Raw genomic sequence first — 21,721 nt, 5'->3', positions numbered from 1 at the left:
TAATAACTAGATAATTTGATCATATCTACTTTCCTTTTCAATGATAATATCAGGTATAATGTTCACACCTTCTGGCCCATTTCTAGAGGTCCTTTCACATACTTTTTACTCAGACTTCCTTGTGACCAATCTTAACCCTTCCAAGTCACTGGTCAAGTTACCAAACTATTAGCCACTGCTAATTCCAGGCAAACTGAACAATGAGATACATATTTCAATTTCTGCCCATTTTGAGGGTTGCCCCTTTCTTTCTTTTTCTTTTTTTTTTTTTTTTTTAAATAAATTGAGATGTCTCGCTATTTTAACCAGGCTGGTCTCAAACTCCTGGCCTCAAGCAGTCCTCTCATCTTAGCCTCCCAAAATGCTGGGATTACAGGCATGAACCACCATGCCCGGCCAAGGATTGTCGTTTCCCCTGGTCTTTCTGGGTCTTGGAGTGAGCTGTAAATGCTAAAGCAACCGACTTCAAGCCAAGAAAAAAGGATCTATAAACCAGGATTTTAATTTTTTCCTCTCAAATCAATTGGACATAGTGAATACCCCATGAGACACTCACACGTAAGCTAGGGAGGGACAGCAGTGTGACAGACGTAAGTAGCAGGAGAATACAAGCAACGTGCTCACTAAACTCACTCATCCTCAGGACTATCTAGGCCTGGTGAGTTATGAGCCTGAATTAACACTTGGATCCTAATAGGCAATTACAATGCAAAGTCACTTGGCATCTCAGGGTTAGGTGTTCCACTGGGACCTAGTAGCAAGCCTCTAAAATCCAAAGAGGTCCACCAAAATAGTACCTCTTCATATTGGTAAGGAGCTCAGGTACAACAGTTTATCTCTCACTTTAGAATTATAGCCAAACATGTTCTGAATACCACTGGACCCTTGAAAAATTCCCACCCGAGCGCTCATGTATTTTTTTCAAGGTATCCAAGGTATTTATTGCTTTCTACTCTTTTGTCCCCACCTGTATAGGATGAATAATCTGATATCATGTGAGATGAGGAAATAAGAAGCTTTCTGCTGACTTCATTTTGACCCAGGGTCCGAAAGGTGATGTAATCCTGTGGCAAGAAGGTAAAGCTATATTCTTGTCTGTACCAGATGAAAGTGAACTATCTCTGCTTCATCATTCACAACTGTCCTAATAAACGGCCACAAGTCCCTTTGTATTCCAGGATGTAGATTCAAGTAGGCACTTCCTCGAGGGTACTCAGATTTTCTTTAACTGTGTCTGAGAACGGATTCATATCTGGAAATTGGATACTATCTCTCTTTTCTAGACGTGAAGATTTTTTGTTTGTTTGCTTGTTTGCTATACAAATCAAGTAGGACCTTAGTGACTGCTTATTTATTTCAGTCCTGAGGACTCCATGATCAGTTAGTCACCTCCCAAGAATCCATGAGTCAGAGCATTCTGATTTTCACACTAACCTACTAACTTTCAACTTAGCCCCATGCAAATGTGCTACTTAGACCATGTCACTCTGGGATCCTGCCATCCCTCTGAAACTCAGGAAGCCAAATTCAACTGTAGCCTTTTTTCAGCATCATCGCTGGTCTACATGAAACGTTCTCTAAATCACTTTTATACTGACCCTTCCCTCATAGATTTGTTTCTCAAGGCCTTTGTAAAGAGTGTTTTCTGGACCTTTTTATGATTTTTATTTTAATTAGAGACAGGGTCTCGATCTGTTGCCCAGGCTGGCCTCAAACTCCTGGGTGAAGTGATCCTCCCACCTCAGCCTCCCAAGTAGCTGGGACAGGTGTGAGCCACTGCACCTGGCTAGACCCTTTTTTGGAAGACATAATTGAGGTGGGTGGTTGGGTCAGATATGACAAATCTAATCCAGCATTCCTGTCTCCTAAAATTTAAATTTTTGTTCCTTTACATTTTACCTAAGAGATTTGCATCTCAACTTTATTTTGTATGACTCACCCCTCAGTCTAAATGTCGATGAACATTCAGCAGAGCAAACAGAATTATTCCTAGCTTCTCAAACTAGAATAATCCAGAATCTCTTGTAAGCCCTATTAGTAAATTCAACCCAGTCTCAAATCATGTCCTCTTCTTCTTCATTCAACATTCTTAAAATCTATTCTAACTCACATCCCACAGATTAATTAGCAAAGTTCTTCAATTTCTTTGGTGCTTGAGACATATCTTACTGAGCTTCACTTTGTAAACTGGCCTCTTGAAGCACAGTAGAATTTTTTGGGGGGGTTGGGGCAGGGGACGGAGTCTTGCTCTGTCACCCAGGCTGGAGTACGGTGGCGTGATCTTGGCTCACCACAACCTCCACCTCCTGGGTTCAAGCAATTCTCCCTGCCTCAGCCTCTCAAGTAGCTAGGATTACAGGCACTTGCCATCATCCCTGGCTAATCTTTTGTTATTTTTTAGTAGAGACAGGGTTTCACCATATTGGCCAGGCTGGTCTCAAACTCCTGACCTCAAGTGATCCGCCCACCTCAGCCTCCCAAAGTGCTGGGATTACAGGTGTGAGCCACCATGCCCAGCGAATTTGACTCTAATTACAGATCTAGAGATAGTGCAGAGTAAGAGTAGGGTATAAGAGAACCTCCTATAAGGTAACTCCCTCAAACTGGGGAGTTTCAGCCTCTTCAAACAAAGGAGAAATAGCTTTATAGTAAAAGCTTCAGCTGCAAAGAAGGCTGAGAGTTTGGGGGCAAGGAGTGTTTGGGTTCTTCAAATTCTCCCCTATATAGCATTTTAATTTTAAAGATCTTACTCTTTCGGAATCAGCACTTTAACATATGCTCTTCTAAGACCCCAGGTAAGGAGATGAATTCGACTGATTTGCAAATCAGCAATCAACAAGAACGAATATTGGTTTATAGCTATCTCCATCCTAGGGCTATAAAAGTTTCTTTTAACAAATTCACAGCTTGGGTTTCAGTTCATGTTTTAAGATGAGAATTTAGAGATTTTCATTTGTTAATGTCTTCAAATGAAGTAGCTAGCCTTAGCACCCAGCTCTTGAATTCCTCATTTCCTTCATACTGTTCTGTGACAACAGCAATTCTGTCCCCCATGATCTTGTCTTTAATACCCAACTCAATTCTAATGCTCACAGGCATTAATTTCATTAGCTATTTTACTACTACAAGCTGTGGGTTTCCAGAGTCTCATCTTTTAATATTAATTGGTTTTTATTATCTTCAAACACAATGAGTCTGCATACCCAGATTCTCCTGATTTCCCTGAAAGTCTGTTGTTTGTAACTGAATCCCCATTACTAGTTTCTGTACAAGTCAGAATTCCTATTTGCAAGCATTAGTAACCAATTCTAGATAGATTAAATAGAATGGAATTTATTGAAAGAGTAACAGTATCTATATACAAAATTCTTTGGGAAAATTAAAAATCAGGCTCAGGAATCAGACAGGAGCCAAAGGAGGCTGGCAGCAGGTGAATCAGCCAAGGACCACTGTAGTAATAGTCTGATTAGAATGCTGCCAGAACTTGGTGAAGAACTGTTATAGGAAGAGCCTAAATAGAAACCAAGGACAGTGCCACCACCAGACATTCTCTTCTCCTGAATTACTGACATCATCACTGTCTCAGTAGATAGCTTGATGGTTTCTGCATCTTTGCATCACTCCTTCTGGATTCAATGTGGGAATCCCACTGGACAAACTTCAGTTATGTGCTGATGTCCTTGATGTCTAGAAGAGGAAGATATGCCTTTTTTCAGTTTCTATAACAGGAAAAATGTTGAGATGCCAAATACCAAAGCACGCAAACCCCAGACACACAAACACATCCAGGACACCATACTTGGGTTTGTTTCTGGACTCGCTGTTTTATTGGTTTGTTTGTTTATTTTGCTGTCATTATGCTACTGTTTTAATTTCAGCTGTTTTATCTTTTTAAAAAAATCTGGCAGTTCAAATCCTCCTTCCTCTCTAATGGTTGTCTTTTTTTCTTGACTCTTTTCAGTTTAATTTTTCTCAAGGAATTTCAGAACTCTTTTGTAAAGTTTCAAAAAAAATTCCATTGGCATTTCCATTGGAATTGTATTATATTTATGAATATATTTTGGGAATAATTTAAAAAATTTTAAATGCTGAGTCTTCTTATCCAAGAACATGGTATATCTCTGTTTAAGCCTTGGCAATTTTATACTTGTCTTCACATAGATTTGACATACTTATTAAGTTTATGTTTTTGTTATTCTGGCAATTACAATTTGTTCCACTTTGCTTTCCTTTAAAAGAGTTTCAAAGCCCCCCTTTTGGACCACAGAAAATCTTAACATGTTATAACCTAACTATGCAAATAGCTCTATGATTCTAATTTCTCTTTTAAGCAGTATAAATCATTGAACTACATTCTTCCTATGTTTATCCAGCTTTCCTTACCAAATTAAATCTCATACTTTGTAGTATAAATTTGAGTTTGAAAATTAAAGATAAAGAATGTTTTCCAGGGGACTAAAACAGGAAAAAAACTGTCAACAGAATTGAATGAACTGGAAGATGGAGGCCACTGCACAAGTACTACAGTGCCCCCTAGTGGACACAAGGAAGCATGGGCATGTTTATACCAAGAATGACCCCGGTCTCTCTTCCACAGGCAATTAGAATCTGGAGGTGTGTTAGTGGTCAACTAGGTCAACTCCTCTGGCTTCCAAAAAAGGAAAATCAGAAACAAAATGAAGAAATGACTGGCCCAAGTTCACACTGTCAACCCAAGGCTTAAATCCAAGATTCCTAACTCTCATTTTTCTTCCTTTTTGCTACTCTTTCTTTTTTCTTCCTTCTTTTTCAAAATATATCGTGCTCTTATTATAAAGCAAGGTTCTAGGAATACAGATATAAAGAAGATTTAGTCGTTGCCTTCAAATCTAGTTTTACTTCAAGCCTAATGTTTTTAGCCATTTTCAGGGAATGAATTTGTTGGGGAATGACCAAACAACTATGCAGGGGAAGGTTCTCAATCATCCACAAATTGACTCACAATATGATTAATTAATTATTGAGTTTTAACTGGAAAGTACAATCACAAATGTGAAAATTGTCCTTGATCAGATTCAGACCATTTCATGAGGAGGTAAGGCATACTTTCAAATGGCCTGCATTAACCTTTATCTTATTTCTCCTTTGGAGATTCAAAACAATGGACTACCTTGCAAAAAATACAAGAAGATATTGAAAGTTTTTTTTTTTTTTTTTTTTTTTTTTTGTGAGACGGAGTCTCGCTCTGTCGCCCAGGCTGGAATGCAGTGGCGCAATCTCGGCTCACTGCAAGCTCCGCCTCCCGGGTCCACGCCATTCTCCTGCCTCAGCCTCTCCGAGTAGCTGGGACTGCAGGCGCCCGCTGCCTCGCCCGGCTAACTTTTTGTATTTTTAGTAGAGACGGGTTTTCACTGTGTTAGCCAGGATGGTCTCGATCTCCTGACCTCGTGATCCGCCCGCCTCGGCCTCCCAAAGTGCTGGGATTACAAGCGTGAGCCACCGCGCCCCGCCAAAGTTTTCATGAGTGCCTACCACCGAATCTCAAACACTATCATTCATGTGTGCCTCACTGAGCAAATCTTTATTGAGGATCTATATGCCAGGTATGTGCTAAGCTCTGGGCTTAGTGTGGCAAAGAGAACAGATATGGCCTTGAGGTTTCTGCTCTCACAAAGCTTACAGTCTCCTATTTGTGTATGTGTAATTCTCTAAATCTCCGGGAAGCTGTTTTCCTCATTTTTCTTTGGCATCATATTTTTAGGCTATAGAAATCAGAGAGTATGCAAACATTTTCTAAAATTACTGTGCCCCACAAAAAGGGAAACAAAAATAACAATTTGGGGCCAGACAGAACTGGATTTGAATTCGAAGCCTGCCCTTTACAAGCTATTAAACAAACTAATTCTCTGAGCCCCTGTTGCTTTCATGAAGTGGAAATAATATGTATCCCTTGTAAGGGATCATATCCTTATTAATACCTAAATAGAGACATTACTTTTTGAGTCAAAAATATGAATTATATGGTCCACCTCCTAAAATGCAGAAAAATTATCTAAAGAGAAGCACTTAGTTTGATCAAGAATGTCACTTTCCAGAATTAATACAGACAGATACTCTTTGCCATTGACTTTTTCTTTTTTTTTAAATAAGGTGAAATGCTCTAACAATGGATGCCACTGTAACAGAGTTTCTGTAAGGCTATTAGTTTCTTTTTCCATGGATAGTTTCCATGGCCTTGCTCTACATAAACTAAACCCTATTATTTCAGTTATGATGACTAAATATAGTATGACCATTATTTATCTCTATAAGGGATCTTGTAGTAATCTGTGTATAAACCTATCACTCCATCTATTTAATGATTTGACTAAGTCAAGGATCATATTTTATTTCTCTCTGTTCTCCCCTCCCAGTGGTACCTTACACAGAATTAGAGCACACTAAATGTGTGCTGAGTAAAAAGACTATCTTACTATGTGCTGCTTGACATGTAAACTGAGAGAGAAAATTTGGCATATGTTGTAGGTAAACTTACTTTGTTTTACCTGGGAGTAGCAAGTATCAAACAGATCTTACTCCTGTTATAATCCTGCTAGGGAAAAAAAGTAGTTAAATTCCCCAGTCTCTACTCAAACCAAACCAAAACTTCAAAAATATTGAGACACAGAGAGAAGGAATAGGATGGGGTCAGGGAGGACTGGTGTTTGTGCGTGGTGTGCATGCAGCAGGCTAACGTCCTTTCCCTCTTGTAATAGCTCCTAATGTAAGCGACACACAACACCAGGTCTATGAAAAGCCCAGGGTTTCAAGGTCAAACAAGTTTGGGAAAGCTTGCCCAATATTTTCCTCTCTTGCAAGCTGGCAGTGCACACTGGTAAATTAAAGCCTATAAAAACTGCTTAACATTGTTTTACCTTGCAATCCCCAAATTCATTTGACCAACGTTTCACCTATAAACATCCTGCAGATCTGGTAGATGCTGTAGAAGGCACAGACTTCAGGAAACTGCTCCACGGTGTTGAAAGAACTTCTTTCTCTTGTTAATTCACACACAAAAAGCTGCCATTTTATTTCCAAATCCTATAGGACTGGCAATGTGAGCATTTCCAGCAATGTTTTAACTATAGAAAAGTGAGACCACTTCCTGACAATTTAGAGGTCCCAGAAAGTTTATACAATTGAATTTTAGGTATGTAAGAAGTCAGTTCAAATCCAGGAAATGGCTTCCCAGCAATGCCTGGAATGTCCTCATAAAAACTGAGAAACAGATACCCAAGTCCTGTTTTGGATCTTGGAGGGACAGAGAGAGAGAAGAGAAAAACATAAATTTATAGTCCCAAATCTCATGATGTTTCTTCCAGTTTTCTACAAATAAATACACAGTATCTACTTTCCCTGAACTCCATCTTGGGACTTTATTTTTGCGTGTTTCTAATTCTCCTCTCTAGATGGCAGCACAGATGAAAAAATGCCAGAAAAATAGCAGGCGGGACTCAGCGGCAGCAAACTGCCAACAGCCCTCCCCCAACTCACTCTTCCTTTTTTTTTTTTAAGAAACAGAATCTAAGATACGATAGCCGACACTTTTTCCCAAATAGATTTGATCAGTTACAAAAAATGACTGACGACACACTGATATTAGTGATCAAGGGAACTGACTCTAACAGCGTCTCTTACATGTTACTTGTGTTTTCTGTATCTTAAAGATAATGTAGGCATTGTTCCTAAGTCATGCAGAAGGGTCGTGTAAGCATGATCATTTGCATCATTACCCTGCACATCTGATACAGCCAAACTCCACGCCACCTGGTTTGCTATAAATATTGGATTCATTTAAGATCCATAACAATGCTATTTACTGACCCTCTTGTCAACTGATGCTGTGACACTGCTGTAAAATCATCCCTATGTCACCAGATGCTGCCCTGAAACTTAGGAAGTTAGCATGAAGGTAACACTTCATTAGAAGTTTGCAACTTATGGGTGAATTAATAATACAAGAGAAAAGGAATAGAACAGACATAGAAGACCTTTGAGGTTTACATCAAACCCCATTAAAAGAGATTAAAAAAAAAAAACCTTACCCTTCGGGGGTTCATTGAATCTCATCATTAATAAAATAGGGTCTACCAGCAAGATGTTTCTAACAAAATCTGCTGACAGGGAAAACAAGAAAACTGGCCTCTACAATGGATGACATTTCAAGGGCTCAAGAATGTTCTAAAGAAAACTAAATTGTTCAGGTGTAATGAACTGGACAGAAGCTAAAAGGTGACCTGTGTCTTTTAAACGCAACAGCAAAAGATCACCACACGGCCGGGTGCAGTTGCTCACCCCTTTAATCCCAGCACTTTGGAAGGCCAAGGCGGGTGGATCATTTGAGGTGAGGAGTTCAAGACCAGCCTAGCCAACATGGTGAAACCCGGTCTCTACTAAAAATAGAAAACATTAGTGAGACATGGTGGTGTGCTCCTGTAATCCTAGCTACTCGGGAGGCTGAGGCACAAGAATCACTTGAACCCCAGAGGCAGAGGTTGCAGTGAGTCAAGAAGGCACCACTGAACTGCAGGGAAAAAAAAAAGAAAGAAGAAAAGTTCACCATGGGAATAAAAACAAATATAGTACATAAATAAACCAACCTGAGGCCAAAACAAAAAACTAAGTGAATCTTTCATATTTAAGAAAAAAATCAATTTTTGTTGTGTCAGAGAACTTTTAAATTCTGTCTCTATCCTTTTTTTTTTTTCTTTTTTGAGATGGAATCTCACTCTGTCACCCAGGCTGGAGTGCAATGGAGTGATCTTGGCTCACTGCAACCTCCACCTCCTGGGTTCAAGCAATTATCCTGCCTCAGCCTCCTGAGTAGCTGGGATTACAGGCACGCACCACCACACCTGGCTAATTTTTGTATTTTTAGTAGAGACAGGGTTTCACCATGTTGGTCAGGCTGGTCTCGAACTCCTGACCTCGTGATCTTCCTGCCTCAGCCTCGCAAAGTGCTGGGATTACAGGCGTGAGCCACTGCACCTGGCCCCATTTTTTTTTTTTTTTTGATGAAAGCAGTCTTTCCACAAGATTACTCTAAACACCACATCTTTCCTTAAATGAGTACCTTTGATAATTAGTGTGGGTTGGAATTAGTCAATATTATAATGGGTCAGGCTATCTGCCTTTGCCAACACAACTCCTAGTGCTCTAAGGATACTGAATGCTTTTTCCTGGGCTCTAAGTTTAGAGACAAAATCAAGCCCTAAAATGAACAGGCAGAGAGGTACTGAGACAGTATGGCATATGAGGGAGTGAAGGAGCTGGGACAGGCCTGCGTTCATCTCAAAGACCACACCAGTCCAATGCTGCAGACCAGCAACCCTCAGCTCTGAACCTATCCCTGGAATCAATACTCAGCTCACTCCTTCCAGAGACTCAGGAGCCTTGGAAGTATGACACACCCAGGACAAAGCTGAAGGCTAAGAGGCCTAAATGTTCTTCCACTCCCACTAATTCTGCATCTGTGCAGCCCACTAAACCCACCATCCCTCAGACCCTCAGTATCCTTAATGTGTGTCCTAGAGGGAGGCTCTTTCAATGAGTTATCCTTTTATGAACTCTCATCCTCATACTAGACTCAGTTTCCCATTCCACCCTGTGATATTGTGACAAGAAATATATATTTGGGCCAGGCGCAGTGGCTCATGCATGTAATTCTAGCACTTTGGGAGGCCAAGGTAGGTGGATCACCAGGTCAGGAGTTCAAGACCAGCCTGGCCAAGATGGTAAAACCCTGTCTCTACTAAAAATACAAAAATTAGCCGGGCATGGTGCCAGGAGCCTGTAATCCCAGCTACTCGGGAGGTTGAGGTAGGAGAATCACTTGAACCCAGGGGGCGGAGGTTGCAGTGAGCCGAGATTGCGTCACTGCACTACAGCCTGGGTAAAAGAAATATATATTTGGTCTCTTCCCCTGGTTCCTAGCACACAGCTCCTAAAACCTTTGGACTCTCCAGAGTGATAAGAGTGTCTTTGGTATGCTGTTAAGACATTGGTGGCTGGGGAGCCCTAGATAGCTTCAAGAGGGGTGCTGGTCACTGGAAAGACCAAGGCATGATTAGAGGGTTGGGACTTTCAGCCTTACCCTCCAACTTCTAGAGAGAGTAGAGGGGCTGAAAGATGAGTTGATTGCCAATGGCTAATGATGTAATTAATCATGCCTACCTAATAAAACCTCCATAAAAACCCAAAGGACAGACTTCTGAGAGCTTCCAGGTTGCTGAACATGTAGAAGTACCTGGAGGGTGGAATGTCTATAAAGGGCAGGGAAGTTTCATGCCTCTTCCCCCATCCCTCGCCCTATGCATCTCTTCCATCTGGCTATTCATCTATATCCTTTGTAACATCCTGTATTAGTCCCTTCTCGCTGCTATAAATACCTAGGATTGGGTAATTTATAAAGAAAAGAGGTTTAATCAGCTCACAGTTCAGCAGGCTGTTCAGGAAGCATAGCAGCTTCTGGTTCTGAAGAGGCCTCAGGAAACTTATAATTATGGTGGAAGGAGAAGAAGAAACACACACATCTTAGATAGCCAGAGCAGAAGGAAGAGAGAGAGTGGGGAGATGCCACACACTTTTAAACAACCAGAGCTTGAAAGCACTCACTCACTGTCACAAGAGCAGCACCAGGGAGGAAATCTGCCCCCATGATCCAATCACCTCCCACCAGGCCCCACCTCCAACACTGAGGATTACAATTCGATGCAAGATTTGGGTGGGGACACAGATCCAAACCACATCACATGCTTTGTGATGAATGGGTAATGTAAGTAATGTTTCCCTGAGTTCTGTGAGCTGCTCTAACAAACTAATTGAACCCAAGGAGCAGAATCTTGACAGGAACCCCCAATTTATGACCAGTCAGTCAGAAGTATAGGTAACAACCTACTACTTGGAATTGGCATCTGAAGTGGAAGCAATCTTGGGAGACTGAGCCTTCCGCCTGTGGGATCTAATGCTATCTCCACGTAGGTAGTGATTATAGGAAAATTGTGTTAAATTGTAGGATAATTGTGTCCACAGAAGAACTGGTTGTAGGTAGTGGAAAACCTCCAGACATTTTGGTGACCGGAAGTGTTGTATTGGTTGAGTATGTGAGATTAGGAAAAACTTCTTTTCTTATATCTCTTACATTCCCTTTCTTCTGAAACTTTTCCTCCATGACCTTGGGAATCTCATTCCATCATCAGCAAACTCCCTGATACACCCAGCCTCTTCAATGACCATTTTTTATTATTATTATACTTTAAGTTCTAGGGTACATGTGTACAACGTGCAGGTTTGTTACATACGTATACATGTGCCATGTTGGTGTGCTGCACCCATTAATTCGTCATTTACATTAGATATTCATCCTAATGCTATCCCTCCCCCTCTTTAGCTATCTAGGTATTTCTGTGAAACATACCTGACTTCTCAGTTTCTTGATTCCATCTCCAATTACCTTCTCCACTGTGCTTCAATCACTCAATCCCATGGCCACCCCTAGGCCATGTCTTCAAGAAACCACAGCACCTCTGAACCCATGACTTTTGAGTCCTCCAGTTCTTTTCGTTTGGTTATTTTCACCATGTTTATTTTCCAAACTTATTAAGATCTGCAGTCTTTCTGTTTTCTGCGTTCCCCTTATCTATAATATGCTTGCTGTCCCCTATTCCTTCTCTACTGAGGAAGGACTCCATGGCTCATAACATTGGCCTCTCACCAGTGTTCTCAACTCCATTACTTCATTATTCTTCTGGTTTATCTGCCTGACAAATTTTAGAGTGTGTACCCTGAATCCAGCTGTCTGTCTTGGCCATTCCTTTACCTAGGCTGTTGGGCACTGTAGGAAAAAATCACCCTGTCACACAGATTGGGGCTACCTTAAATTTATGCTCAGCAACCTCAAGTGGGACTTCACTGCTGCCTGCAGTCCTACTCTATTCCCCGGCCTGCTTGTTTTCTCAGTGTCCAGAGGGGCTATTTCAAGGATTTGCCTCTTCCTGCACCTCCATGTGTTGGCTTCTCTACCTTCTCATTCTCAGTTGGTGATTTTTTTCCCCCACATATCAGAGTTGGGTGGGTGTGGATGTTATGAGATGTGAGCAGTCTCAGTTTTCCATAACAACCTATACACTTTTTTTTTTTTTTTTTTTTGAGACAGGGTCTCACCCTGTCGCCCAGGCTGGAGTGCAGTGGCGTGATCATGGCTAACTGCAGCCTCAACCTCCTGGGTTCAAGTGATCCTCCTACCTCAGCCTCCTGAGTAGCTGGGACTACAGGCGCATGCCACCACATCTGGCTAATTTTTTGTAGAGATGGGGTTTCCCATGTTTTCCAGGCTGGTCTCAAACTCCTGAGCTCAAGCAATCCACCTGCCTCGGCCTCCCAAAGTGCTGGCATTACAGGCATGAGCCACCACACCCCCCCACAACCTATAAACTTACTTGCATCTTTACACATTTTTTTGACCTTGCCTCTTATTATAACAGAAAAACTCCCCCTACCTCCATCCAAGGCCAATCTCTTGGCCTGATGCTCTGGGTCCCATCTCTCTCTGACTTCTCATTGACCTTGCTCTCTCAGTTATTCCTTCATACTCCTACCTTTATAATCAACTCCTTCCTCTCCACTGGCTCCTCCCTTCTCAGACTAAAAAAGCCACATCCTCTTCCATCTACCGTCCTCTTACCGGCTGAACTTTTTGGAAAAGTTGTTCACTCACTGTTTTAACTTCCTCACCTCCCACTCACTCTCCAAAATTCCTCTCTCCAAAATAACCCATGATCTCCATGTAGCTAAATTCAAGGGGCACTTTTCAGTTCTCTCCTTATTTGACCTGATGGCAGCATTTAACATATCCTCCTTTTTGATACTTTCTCTGTTCTGAGTATCTATGGCACTATCTACCTGCTCCCAGATAGCTCTCTCCATCTCCAACCTTTCTCTTGAGCTTCAGACCCTATAGGTTCCACAGGCATCTTAAACTCAAACTGAACTCATTTTCTCTTCAAATCTGTGTATCTCCTCCTGAGTTCCCCCTGGAGGTAGCAAGCACTGCAATGGACTCATTGCTGCAGCTAGTCACTTGTGTATCATTCCTTACTGCTCTCTTCATCATACCTCATGTCCAACTGCATCACCAAGAACTCTTGATCCTGCTGCCTGAATACCTCTCCTACCTTTTTTCTTGTCTCCTTTCCCCTCTACTCTCATCAGGTCTACCTAAACCCCTGTTTCCGATCTTCCTCTCAAACCATTCACCATGGAGTAGCCATGTGAGTGTAATGAGCAAGGAGTCTTACAGATGCAAGAGTCCACAAACCCTCAGGTGTGCAATCATGGAATGTTTTTTCCTGGAGTAAATTTGATTTTGGAATCTGAACCTCCAGCCTTCCTCCTGGTGGACAACTTCATCTAGATTATCTTAAATGAATTCAGTGATTTGTCAACTGAGATTCCATAACTACATCAGTTCAGAATTCAGTTTCAAATCTTCCTTCCCCTGTTCTTGCCTCTTACTCTTGGGGCTCCTGGGGCTGGCTACCCATGGGAAGTGGGGAAGAAGATGGAGGTCCATGTGTGAGTAGTGGGTGCAGCTGGGGGAGCTGTCCATCTAGTCATTTCTGGGGCGACTCTAAAGCCAGCCTGAGCTGCTAATGCCATTGTTGCCTATTCTCTCAGCATAGGCAGGCCCCAGTGTGCTGTCTAGGGTACTGGATCCTGCTGGCTTTGAAGGGTGGGGATGGGCTGTCTGGGTGCACATGCAGGTCCCATGTAGCTTTGTCTCACAAAGGGGCAGCCACGTCCCCCATAATGCCAGGAAGCGATCCAGGAACATTCCTTCCTTTTGCCCTACACATCTGCTTTCTTATCAGATCATTTCTTCTCCCCTCACAGCATAGAGGTGAAAAACCAATTCACATTTACACATTTGTATGAGTTGGTTTCATTTTAATTGTTTCATCTCTAAGTTAAAGTGCAGAGCCCTTTGTATTTAAATTGTGCAACGTAGAGTCTGGATTTCTCTCAGTAGCAGACGATCTCCACAATCATTAATTTGCTTTCCACTCTCCTGGCAAAAGAGTCAGGTGGGGTGTGTGCATGTTTGTCTATGTATGTGTATGTTGGTGTGGTGCAAGGAGCAGATGGGCAGCCCAGAGCCCAAGTAAAGAAATGAGTGGAGAGAATACATTCCATTAATACTTCACATATTATCCTGTCATGTGTTCTTTCTAAATCATAAATCTGAACAGGTCTTTCACCTGCTTAAAGCCATCTGTGCCTTTAGGATAAAGTCTAAGCTTGTAAACTTGATTTACAAATTAATTAAGATCTGTTTACAGATAACCTTTCCCACCTCATTTGCCACAATTTCCTCTCTTCTTTCAGTTCCATGGGTTCACCATACTCTTTCCTCTGGACTTTCTCACATTCCTAGAAGATTCTCTTCAACTTTTCCCTATACCTGGCTAATTCCTGCACATTCCTCTGATCTCCAGTTAAACACCACCTCTTCCCTAAGTCTTCCTTGACCTCCCTCCTACCTCTGACTTTGATTTGTCCCTGCTATGCACACCCATAACCTTCTCATATCATAGCACTTATCATATTCTAACTTTTTTATTTGTTTTCCCACTTGACTATTAATGCTTTTAAGACAAGAATATCTGTCTCGATCAGGGTTCACTCTCCAGAACTAACATCTATCTGACACCTGCTAGGTACTCAATAAATATTGTTAAATAACAAACGAATGAATGACTGAAGAATAAATTGAATGTGCAAGCCAGGTGCTGGCTTCATGTGCCCTGTCTTATAGCAGGACTTAGTACTTTATTGTGTTTCCCCAAAAGCAAATCAACTCCACAGAGCAGAGGTGAGCAATGTGGATTTGACCGACAATTTTATGAGGAGACATAAAAGAAGGTTTATATGGAGACATTTCTATTCTCCCCTCAGTGTTCCTCTTTGGTTTCCAGATTTTGGGTCTTCCTCTCTTTTGACCCTCCCTTCCTCCCATTCTCTCACCCCCAACTCAGCTTCTACTTCCCTTTTCTAGGCACTATCACTCTGAGAGGACTATGGAGGATGAATTGGAGAGAAATGAGGCTAGTATCAGGGAGTTCCATTTAATAGACAATTTAATGAGGCCAGGCAGAGACGATGAAGGCCTGAGTTAAGAAACTGACAAAATGGCCTGAATCCCAGGACTTTGGAGGCCCAGGTGGGAGGATTGCTTGATGCCAGGAGTTCAAGACCAGCTTGGGCAACATAGTGAGACCCTGTCTCTACAAAATAGAAATTTTTAAAAAAGGAAAAGAAAATGACAAAATGAAGAGGAGGGGGTGGGTTTAGGAGATGTTTGGGAGGGAAGAGCAATAGAATGTGAGAACTGATTGGATTGGAGTAGAAGAGAAAGTGGAATATAGGGCATGTGTCAAGGTTTGGTGAACGCAAAAGGAGAAATAAAGAAAAGAAAAGAAGAGAAGAGAAAAAAAGGGTAGGGGTTGAGAGTTCCATAGGATTAGAGTTATTACCAAGGGAAGTATGAAAGAGAATTAAGCAGAGAAGGACCAGTATAAGGATTATAATCACCTGAGAGTCTAACAGGTTAGAGACCAAAATTGGTATGGGCACTAGTATTTAAATTGTGTAATGTAGAGCCTGGGTCCCTCTCAGTGTCAGATGATCTCCACAATCATTAATTTGCTTTCCAGTCTACTGACAAGAGTCAGGTGGGGTGTGCGCATGTTTGTCTGGGTATGTGTGTGTTGATGGGGGTAAAGGGGCAGGTTGGCAGCCCAGAGCTCAAGTAGAAGAGAAATAATTGTGTGATTTTCTTTAATAACTTGGGCTGCCAATGGTAAGAGCTGAGAAAATGGGTGATAGGTTGATCCAAGACTTGGGATTTCTGAGACGATGGGGCAGAAGGATCAAGGGGCGAAATGATGGATGATTTTATGAAAACAATGTTCAAAGTGATGGACAATGGCATCTAGGCTCAACACAGATAGAAAGGAGCCAGGATGGGGCTGACAGATTGGGGGGTGGGTGGGGGTAAAAGAGCAGGGGCCATGCCTGGTGCAATGTTTACAGGAAATAGGAGTCCATAGGATGCAGGACCCAAGAGGAAAACAAATTGTGGAAAGGAGAAGTTACTCTTCCTTCTCTGAAATGAAACAGAAAAAGAGATACATCTTTAAGTATTTCTCAGTAGAGAAAAAGCAATGAGAGGATACCCACATTGGAGAATCTTGATTTCTTCTATTAAGCAAAAGGAGAAAGTTGCATGCAGTGGTGGAACTGGGGCTTGAGGGAAACAGGAAGGATTTAGAAAAGGAAAAGTGAGGACTGTGGAAGGAAGGAAATTTTGAAAAATCAGAGAATTACCTGGGAGTAGTAAAGGCTCAGCTGGGACCAGTCAGCTGATACTGGCTTGGGTCAGATTTTTACATTTTTTCATTTAATTTTCAGCAATGTCTTTTGCATGGGAGCAGAAACAGAAAGTACATGGTGGACTTCATTGAGGGATGGAGATTTGGAAGACATGAATGGATGAAGATCCAAGTGCATGAGGGCACCTATCAGGATTATTGCTGAAATCCTTATGGAGGTAACTGGCTGAGAGGAAGGCAAGCAAGCGAGGACTGATGGGCCCTTGGCACAGTGAGAACAGTGGAGGAGGAGGGAGCGGGGTCATAAGGAGGAGCACAAACAGAATATTCAGTGGCCCCAATAAAAATAACACCACAATCTTCCAGATACTTCCTCTATAAGGTGAAAAGGTAAATGTCCCTTTAAATCATTAACTAAACTGGCACTTAGATCTGGGCAGGCTCTCCCAGATTGGGCTGTTCTGTTTTGCCAGGAATTGATAAACTTCTGTGACCCCTCCAGGGTGAGTGAGCGTGATCCATCTTCCCTGTCTGGACAAGTTTGATCCGGCCTCCTTCCTCCTGCTGAAGCAGGCCTGAGGTGTGTGCCAGGATTCCATGTCTTATGCCAATACTCACATTCCACATACCAGCTCCTGCTGGTACTGCCTTTAGGCTTTTAGAAGGCCTTGCTTTGACTCTCCCTGGCTGCACCTGTCACTATAGGGTAAGGAGACTGTGGCATCTAGGGGATGTGTCCACTCAGAACCACATTACCACATTGCTCCCTTCTAGACCACACTCTGGATTACTTGGACCACCTCAGAATTCCTTGCTCAAATGCCCCAAGGCCACTTCCAGGGCCTGCCTAGACTTCTTTTGCAGACCCATCCTCCCAAGGGCAAACCATGCCACTAGTGTGTATGGTCAGCCTGAGAGGTAGCCAAGGGTAGCCTATTTGCAGAGGCATGCACAGGGCATGGATGTGTGAACTGGGGCATCTACATGCATGCATGAGAGGGCCTTCTCATTCAGAGTCAAGGATGGGACGAGAGGGGGAACGTTTCACGTTGGGGTCCAGCTCTCTCCGTGCCTCTCTGTCCTGGTGCAGAACTCCAAGGATTCCAAGCATCGCACATTCAAACCTGACCTTCAGGTCTTTTGGAAGATAGAGTTATTAAGGTAGGAAAATAGAACATATTTTATTTAACAGTTTGACTTATAACTTTTTTTTTTTTTAAGATGTAGTCTCACTCTGTTGCCCAGGCTGTAGTGCAGTGGCACGATCTCGGCTCACTGCAAGCTCCGCCTCCCGGGTTCATGCCATTCTTCTGCCTCAGCCTCCTAAGTAGCTGGGACTACAGGCGCCTGCCACCACGCCTGGCTAATTTTTTGTATTTTTAGTAGAGACAGGGTTTCACCATGTTAGCCAGGATGGTCTCAATCTCCTGACCTCGTGATCCACCCATCTCGGCCTCCCAAAGTTGCTGGGATGACAGGCATGAGCCACCACGTCTGGCCAACCTATAACTTTTATATCATTAGACACACAGAATATGGGCCTCCGTTTGTACTCTTGCCCTTGGCCCCACAAATGTTAGGGAGAGGCCTGGTTCCTGCAATGTACTATTTACCTGTTGTGAAGAATAGCCCTTTAAAAGTATTATTCTAAGTCTGTTTGACATAATAGGTCCAAATTGTATTACAACATGATAAAAACAACAACAACAACAACAATCCATTAACAATCCTCTTTGGATTTCTAAAAAAGTTTTGGTAGCCTAAACCCTTTCCCCAATTTCTGATATCACTTCATGTCATTTTAGAGAGTAAGTTTTCCTGTTTTACTGATGTTTATATTTAAGCTGAATTTTCTAAAAGAATTGTGAGTGTTTTTATTCTATTGTGACATTCAAGGTATGCAGCTGAGCCTTGAGTATAAGCCCCATCAACTAAGTAAACATCAAGCATATCTTCAGTACATCCCTTTAGATCTTGACAGTTATTTATCACTTTTTCCTAAGTTCCAAAGTTCCAGATGGTTACTGATACACTCAGTCTGACCACTCCTAGATTTGAGACTTGTCCCACAGATCTGCACACTGTATCTTCATTCCTTCATTAATAGATCTTCTTTTCTTTTTTTTTCAATTTTTTTGGAGACATGGGAGTCTCATTATGTTGCCCAGGCTGGTCTTGAACTTCTGGCCTCAAGTGATCCTCCCAACTCAGCCTCCCAAAGTATTGGAATTATAGGTGTGAGCCACTACACCCAGCCTAGATCTCAATCAGGTGACACTGAAAATGTTTGGTCATAAACCACAGTGAAGGAAGGGGAGGCAGCTGTTAGATCATCTGACTTGACCCACAGTCCTCATCCATTTGCACCTTGGCAAGCCCTCTGCTACATCTGAATCTCAAAATGGGGGATCACATCTTGGGAGAGTTTATGCTAGTACCCTTCTAGTAGTAGTTTACAATCTGCCAACAAATCTTGAAGCCTTATTTTGTTGATATCAATTTGAGAGGTGGGAAGTTCAGTTTCCAAAGAGTCAGGAAAGAGCATTCATCTAGGCTTGAGAAGCCTCCATTTCCTGACTCAAGAGTTCTGATTAGGTTGTTGGTTGAGTGACACAAGGCAATCATCTCACTGTTCTGTTCCTGAGCTTCTCCTTTTATAGAATGTGGGCAGGAGTGTGGAGAGGGAGAATTTATTTCATTTCCTGTTTTCCAAACTTACTGAACTGTGGAACCATTTTCTTTTGCAGCATTAGGCAAAACTGATGTTGTAAGGAACATTCTTTAGGAAAGATTAGCCAGATCAGTGATTCTCAACAGGCATGTGGTACACATTTAGTAATGTCTGGAGATGTTTTTGGTTGTCACAACTGGGGATCCAGGGGTGCTGCTAAACATCCTGCAATGCCTAGGACAGCCCTCCACAACAAAGAATTATCCAACTCAAAATGCCAGTCATTCTAAGGGGTTGAAAAACTCTGGACTAGATGAACTATCTCAATTCTCTTTCAACACTAACATTTAAATGTGGTGTTTCTTGTTTTTTAAACACACAAAATTTTATTTCGCTTTTACACAAAGTCAGCTGTGGGTATGGATGAATCTGTGGACAGTTTTCTTCCATGTGTTGGCTCCATATTTCAGCTGCTTTGATTTTTTTGACATCTTATCAATATGTGCTTCTATGATTTCCTTGGCAGAGAAAGAGAAAGCAGAGAGAATCATGTGCTGGATCTTAAATGCTTCTATGTGGATGTGATAAATGTCTCTTCTACTTTTTTTAAATAAGAAGTGTATTAAAATATAATCCATGTATCATATAATTTACTCATTTAAAGCATAAAATTCGGCTGGGTGTGGTGGCTCACACCTGTAATCCCAGCACTTTGGAAGGTTGAGGTGGGGTGGATCTCTTGAGCCCAGGAGTTTGAGACCAGACTGGGCAACATGGCAAAACCCCATCTCTAGAAAAAATACAAAAATTAGCCAGGTGTGGTGGCATGCCCCTGTAATCCCAGTTACTTGGGAGGCTGAGGTGGGAGTATTGCTGGAGTTTTGAAGGCAGAGGTTGCAGTGAGCCAAGATTGTGCCACTGCACTCCAGCCTGGGTGACAGAGTGAGACTGTCTCAAAAAAAATTTTTCAGCTAAAATAAAGTGTAAAACTCTGTAGTTTTTAGTGTATCCACAAAATGTGTGCAATCATCTCTACACTCAATTTTAGAACATTTGAATCATCCCCAGAAGAAACCCTGTACCTATTAGCAGCCATTCCCAATTTTCCCTCAACACCTCCACCTCAGCCCTAGGCAACCACTAACCTATTTTCTCTATATATAGGTTTACCTATTCTAGATATTACATATAAATGGAATCGTGTCCTTTGTAACTGTCTTCTTTCACTTTGCATAATGTTTTCAAGGTTCATTCATGTTGCAGCCTTCTCAATATTTCCTTTTTATTGCTGAATAATATTCCATTGTATGAATATAACACATTTTATTTATCCATTCATCACTTGATGGATATTTGAGCCATTTCTACTTTTTAGATATTATGAGTAATGCTGCTATGAACACTTATATGCAAGTTTTTACATGGACATATGTCTTCATTTCTCTTAGGTTATATATCTAAGAAAGGAATTACCGATCATATGATAACTTTATGCTTAGACTTTTGAGAAACTGCCAGACTGCTTTCCAAAATGACTGTGCCATTTTACATTCCCACAAGCAATGTATGAAGTTTCTAATTTTTCCGCATCCTCACCAACACTTATTATCTGTGTTTTTGATTCTTGCCATCCTAGTGTGTGTGAAGTAGTTTCTCACTGTGATTTGTATTTGCATCTTCTTGAAGGCTAATGATTTTGAGCATCTTTTCATGTGCTTATTGTCTCTTCTTTATATAAATGTCTATTAGGATCCTTGGCCCATTTTTAATTTGGGCTATTTGTCTTTTCATTATTGAGTTTTAAGAGTTATTTTTATTTATTCTAGATACAAATCCCATATTAGGTAGATGATTTGCAACTATTTCCTCCCAGTCTGTAGGTTTCTTGCTGGTGTCCTTTGAAGAATAAGTTTTACGTTTTGATGAAGTCAAATGTGTATGTTTTCTTTTGTTGCTTGTGCGTTTGATCTCGTATCAAAAAACCATTGCACAATCCAAGGTCACAAAGAGTTATGTCTGTGTTTTCTAGATTTTTATCATTTTAGTGCTTATATTTAGGTCTTTGATCTTTTTTGTGTTAATTTTTTATATTTGGTGTGAGGTAAAGATCCAACTTCATTCTTTTGCATGTGATATCCAATTATCCAGAACCACTTGTTGAGAAGGCTAGTTCTTCCTCACTGGATTATCTTGGCACCCTTGTCAAAAATAAGATGACTGTAAACGTGAAGGTATATGAGTTGTTAAAATACCTCTTCTGTGATATCTATAATTTATTTTCTAAAAGGATTAGTTGTAGGTCACATCTCAGATTACAATGACTCTTTTAAGTCAAAAAGTTCAAAATAGAATTTACTTTCAAAATTGTTCGTTCCCTCAGAGCTAGTTAATAAACTCTATTTGCAGATAAAAGCATGCTTTCCTTTCAAAGGTATTTCACCAAGATGGGAAACACAAATCTAAATAAGCTGGACAACTGAGGATACACAGAGGGTCTCTTTAATCTCTGGATATATGGTCTAATGTATCCTTTTTGTGCTCATTTTTTCCCTTTTATCCAGAAATATAACATTACCTTTTTATAAAATTCCCAGAGATTTATCATATCTCTGGTGTTTGGGTCTAGAATGTATTTCTTGGCTAA

General features: G+C 41.4%; 1 protein-coding gene across 4 annotated transcripts in view; it reads left to right on the top strand.

The window, feature by feature from the left end:
- Positions 1-21,721, top strand: part of NFE2L2 (NFE2 like bZIP transcription factor 2) — a 164,650-nt gene that overhangs the window by 50,849 nt on the left and 92,080 nt on the right. For 3 of the 4 annotated variants that reach the window (XM_063644790.1, XM_063644794.1, XM_063644788.1), the window contains 2 exons: positions 976-1,077; positions 16,486-16,624. The gene's annotated coding sequence lies outside the window, so the exon portion shown is untranslated. Of the gene's footprint in view, positions 1-975; positions 1,078-16,485; positions 16,625-16,908; positions 16,987-21,721 lie in introns of all 4 variants that reach the window. The other variant, XM_063644789.1, reaches the window with a different exon arrangement.

Source organism: Symphalangus syndactylus, chromosome 8 (assembly GCF_028878055.3).
Source record: "Symphalangus syndactylus isolate Jambi chromosome 8, NHGRI_mSymSyn1-v2.1_pri, whole genome shotgun sequence".
Taxonomy (NCBI): domain Eukaryota; kingdom Metazoa; phylum Chordata; class Mammalia; order Primates; family Hylobatidae; genus Symphalangus; species Symphalangus syndactylus.
This window is presented reverse-complemented; position numbering and strand designations above follow the sequence as displayed.